The 6,000-nt window shown below is 30.1% G+C and overlaps 1 long non-coding RNA gene across 1 annotated transcript; it reads right to left on the bottom strand.

The window, feature by feature from the left end:
* Window positions 1-2,633: 2,633 nt before the first annotated feature.
* Window positions 2,634-4,936, bottom strand: LOC133882283 (uncharacterized). Its single transcript, XR_009902649.1, has 3 exons — window positions 4,713-4,936; window positions 3,436-3,464; window positions 2,634-2,946 (listed from the first exon to the last, which is right to left on the bottom strand). It is a non-coding gene; the product is annotated as an uncharacterized LOC133882283 (long non-coding RNA).
* Between the last annotated feature and the right edge of the window lie 1,064 nt (window positions 4,937-6,000).

The raw sequence follows: 6,000 nt of genomic DNA on the forward strand, positions 1-6,000 counted from the left end.
TCGTCTCCAAGGACAACACCAGGATCTCTTGCGTGCAGTCCAAAATCTTAGGGTTTTCCGCCCTGAGGTTTAGCCAGGTATTCTATTTGATCTAGCAGTTCTTTACTAATAAAAGTAAATAACTAACTGTAGTACAATAAAACGTAGGTATAAGCATACCAGTATTCTCCGGGAATGGTGCAGAAAAGGTCCGATTTTGCAAGTCTATGTTTTCTTTAAATCTAAAGTGGTTCATCTTGTAAGACAATAATTATTCTCTACATACCGTTCTTATTCTCTAATATGTCTGTAATCTTTTTGAACTATGATCCTAAACTAGGGTAAAATCCTTATGGTACTATGTTCTTCTTTCTATTTCTGCATAATTACTATCATCCTCAAATATCATTAGATTGAATCCTTAGTATTACTCTAATTTAGTTATGCAGTCGATCAATACTCAGATTTGCTAAAAGCTTATCCGTCAAGCAGGGATATCTAAGAGAATCAATAGATCGTATGATCAATATTTTATTTAACTTAAGCTCTAGAAAGACCTCAAATATATATAAACTTCTCCAAAGTTCGTCAGATGCATAGGGAAAATAATCTCTCCAAAAATCATCAAATCTTTTGATCAAATCAGTTATATCAATTCACTTAAGCTTTAGAAAACCTCAACAATTTATCAATCCATAAATTTCTAACTTCTCCAGAGTTTATCAAATGCATAAAAAGACAATATCTCCAAGTGTCATTAAATTATTTAATCAATTCCCTTCCCTATAGATCATCGAATATATATATTCCGATAAATTAGCAATCTATAATTTATGCACCTATCTCCAAAAGATATCATATACAAGATGACAGATATTTGTTAATCATAACATATCTAAATGACATACTTATTTATCCTCAAAATTCACATGGTCCATCAATCTACTAATTATATACCTATCTTCAAAAGGTACCATAGATGCTCGTAATACAACAAGCCATGAATCATTAATCCTTAAGATTTATCTTTTCCTTACTCTCTAAGGTTAATTAGGTGTACCTCAAAATCTCAATATATGTTCTTTTGATTCCAAGGTTAACCTTATCATGATCATAGGACAACTATCAATTCTAAGTACATCAATAAAGTGCTATATCAATCTATCAACTTAATATTCATAAATCTGTAAAGATATCCAGTATCAAGATTATGCAAGTTATATCTCCAAAGAGCATTTCAAGATTATGTCTCACAATAATACTAAGTATTATTCAGCCTAATTATAAGATCAATTATACTTCCATACCTCAAATCTCATGTATATCATAGACACTCTGCTGCCTAATGCCATAACTAAGAATCTTATCATCATGATGCTGAGATCATGATCATGGTAAAATCCTTCTGTACATAAAACATCCAAATTGTTAACCTCAAATAAGGCATATCTATTCGACTCTACACTAGACAAATAATAATTCAAACATTTATCGATAGCTTTAAAGTATTCACACTTAGTGTTACAAAGCTACTGATGACTTAGAGATCATACAAAAAAACTAAATAAATAAATTTAAAGGTATGATCGATTTATCGATAGTAGTGTTGTGTACTATTTTATCAAATATACACCACTATACATATTCTAGCATACTCATTATCAATAAGCATTTCCAAAATATTTTACTTCTTTGTAACGGAATCTCATGGTTTTTTCAAAAATCTTTGAAATCAATTTAATAACAAATGAATGAGTATTAATTCTCATTCTAGAATAAGAGTTTAGTTTCTACTTATTCAATGAATTATAGACATTAAAGTTTCACACATGAATACCACATAAAAACGTTTGTCATTTTCACAAAATTCAAATCTTAAGATGTTTTCATCACATCTAAACTTTTATTTTGTAAACCTTACACCAATGTTGAAAGCTCATATTTAATTTTGTTCAAAATTATTCCTTAATCAAAAATGGTTTCATATTCCCCATTTGGTAATACAATTCTGACTTAGTATATTATTCATGTCAACATGTTATCTAACATGCGGTAAAACTATATCATGCCTATGGTCATGTTTCATCAAGGATATGTAGTATACATCATTCAACATCTATAGAGGCATGGATAATCATGCTATACAAGTTCTATTTGTACGCAATGGTTAATAATGTTATTCTTATGTACAATCATAGCCCATTCTTATTTAACATGCATTTCTACTAATTCATATCAATATGTTTTCTAAATTGCATAGTAAGTAAAACATGTCACCATAGGAATCATACCATGCATACATTCTCATAGGCATAGAAATCCTAACCGTAAATGATAGTTACTGTTCTCTTATGTTGCTTAACTTCATACAAAAGCTTTTAAGGAGTTTATAAAAAGTTCATTTTCCTATAGCTCTTGTGTTAACACTTAGACTTCTATGGTCAAGTCTGATAGTCCTCAGAGCAAACTGCTCTGATACCATACTGTAACGACCCGCTTTTTACAAAAGAGCGTAAGTAATTATATCTGGATAATCACGTGTCGTTAACCTTTCAGAGGCGATAAATCTCGCAGCGGAAAATACGAATATCTTTTTTTTTTTTTTTTTTTAAACATCACCGATAGGGACAATTCCCTTTCAACACATATAGAGCTTTAATTGAAATACCTCAACTTACATTAAAATAATAATAAAAGGTCTTACAAATAAATACACACAAAAGCAATAACATAAGGGCCACCACGGCTCACGTCCTATGTAATAGTAGTCATATTACAAACCATAACATAAAGCATAAGATGTCTAGAAAGTACATAAAATAAAACCTAGTAACGACATGGAAGATAAACTGTTCAGCAAGTCTATCATAAAAAGGAGACTTTAGACAGTCTCATCTATGAAACCAGGATCATCATAAGGCTCCTGATAATCCTGATACTCGTCAGTGTCTGTGCCTGCACAGTCATCTATGAGAAGGTGGTTATAACCACAATCCCATAGTTCCATAAGTGAGCTAACTGTCATTCAACAACATAATGGTTTATGCATTATTTAAGGAACAGAGATATGACATAATGATGTAGTGATAGTTTTCATGCAAAGTTTAACAGTTCAATATAGTCATTGCACTCCTCTCTTGTAAGGGCCGTTCCCCCGATTAACGTCTTTCTCGAGGCCGTTCCCTCTACATTACATTTTAATTAGCTTTGTTTTCGCACTATTAGAGACCTCCCTCCTCTAGTACTTTGAAAGCCGTTCCAATCAATATGATTATTATGGTTTCCGGTTTCAGGCATACTTACCATCCTGAACCTTTGGGAGACGTTGCGCCCAATATTAATAGGTTGATTATTAACAGTATGCAATAATCAGTCACACGCATCCAATTAAAATAAAACATAAACACAACATTATTGAAATCCAGTACTACCCTCAGTAAGTATAAAAATACTTACAGTCCTTTTGTGCTGTCTCAATTCATCATCTGCATCAAACACATATACATGTGCATACAAGGTCAATATCATTACTTTCTAGAAACTCATGCCTCAACATGAATTCTATTTTTATACATAGACACATACATAGAAGCGATCATCTATTAATTGGAAAATCACTTACATTTATGAACACTCAACATGGTTAAAACTTAATATTTACTTAATCAATTAGCAAATCAATACTTTGGAATAACATCTAATCTAGGTCTCAAGTAATCACTCGAGTACAATCTAAAATTCTTAATATCATTCTCTATAGCATAGAGAAATCAACCAACAAGAAACCTATGTATTTTTCTAACAAAACCTAATCACTTTTAGGGAACATCAATCCAATTACCAAACCAATTAACAAAACATATTAACAATTATTTCAACCAATATATTTGAGAAATCATAATAATACAGCATGCTCAATTTCCATAACACTCAATTTCTAAAACAATGCATTACATGATTAAACTCATGAAATCATTCTTTAATTCTAGAGTTTTACAATTAATCAAGCCCTTAGTTTAAACAACATCACTCATTAATTATTAATAATCAAACACAATCAATACCTTAGAGTATTATACAACTCTAGGTTTCAATGATACATATCAATCGTCAATAATAAGACACAAGCTCATTTAATCAAACCTAAAACTACGGTCAATACCCAATACATAGTATTTCTCACAATATCTCATAATTGATCGAGGTATTGTCTAAGATATCACACAGTCAATAAAAGAACCTTAAACTTAATCTCGTGGCAGTAATTAAAGTTAGGAAAATAATCAAGTTTAGACTATATAGATTTAGCAACCACCAAAATATAAATAATTTAAAATAACTTTGTTCTTTATTAAATTAAGTAGAATAACGACATATATATATTAACTATATATAATGGCATAACATGGTTTTTGGTATATATATATATATATATATATATATATATATATATATATATAGAACAGTACGGTATTTTGATATATATATATATATATATATATATATATATATATATATATATATATATATATATATATATATGTAGTATTATAAGATAATATATATGTACCGAATATATGTATATATATATATATATATATATATAGACCTATATGCATATATCTATATAGAGAAGGGTTTGGATCTATATATATATATATATAACATATATGCACCGAGTGTATATTCTATATATTTATATAAGTATGCAAACAGGAGAGTCCGGGTTTCACCTCCGGCACACGTCCACGAGTCGAGCTCGGCTGGGTCACGGGTTTCTTTTGCTGAGCTACAGGTTGCTGGAATGGTGCGGCATGGGTCACGGTGGTGCTGTTTTGGTTAAAACAGGTTACAAGCGGCGTCGGGTTTGACTGGAATATGGGTCTCCTGAGTCTTCTTGGTTCCATCTCTCTCACTCGGTTTGTGTTCGGGAAGGAGAAACGAAGAACTCCAAGAAGAGAGAAAGAAGAAGAAATAATATAAGGAAGAAAAGTTATATTCTATCATCATGATGTTATTCCTTGTGATCATTGTGTTTCCCACTATCATGTTAGTAAATAATATATATTTCCTCCTGACTCAATAAGCTAGCACACCTTCATTCACGCACAAGCTGTCCTTCATAATTGCAAGTACACCAATTGCAATTATATACATGTATTATTAGTGAAGAGCTGGAAAGAAGAAGAAGGAATAGGGGGAAGAAGGTGCGGTAGGTTGGGATGTTTATTAAAAGTATATATATATAATAATAATAAAAGTAAGTGGGATATTATTATATATATATATTATTATTATAACCGTAAGTGGAATATATATATATATATATATATATATATATATATATATATATTATTAAATGGAATAAAACGCAGGAAGGTAATAATTCTCCTGCAGATTGGTTAATCTATAGGTATTTTTACACTAGGTCTTTATCAAATTTAATAGATCACTAGAGTAACATTTTAAACCCGTTTTGAGTCTAGTTCGTTTCATAAATGAAAACATTTTATTACGAAGTTTAATAGACATAGTATTTTATTATACTAAATAATAAAGTGTCAAAATAATATTTTGCACAACTATAAAATAAAGATAATTAATCTAATGATTAATCATTTATCTATTTTAACTCGGTAATATTTGGTTATAAATTAATTATCAGTTTTACTAAAACACAGTTCGTTAAATCAATTGAAAATATTCATAAAACAATTTATAACACGAATGATAGATAATCATTATTTTATTCCTTAACCTTATTATTCTATAAAATGTGTTTTAAAATCTGGGGCGCTACACAACCTAAACCCTAAACCCTAAAACCTAAACTCTAACCTTAAAACCCTAACCCTAAAAACTAAACCCTAAAAACCTAAACCCTAACCTTAAAACCCTAAAACCTAAACCCTAAACCCTAACCTTAAAACCTTAACCCTAACCCTAAAAACCTAACCCTTAACCTTTTTAACCCTAACCCTAAAAACTAAACCTTCAAACCCTAAACCCTAACCTTAAAAC

Source organism: Alnus glutinosa, chromosome 11, assembly GCF_958979055.1.
Source record: "Alnus glutinosa chromosome 11, dhAlnGlut1.1, whole genome shotgun sequence".
Classification (NCBI taxonomy): Eukaryota; Viridiplantae; Streptophyta; class Magnoliopsida; order Fagales; family Betulaceae; genus Alnus; species Alnus glutinosa.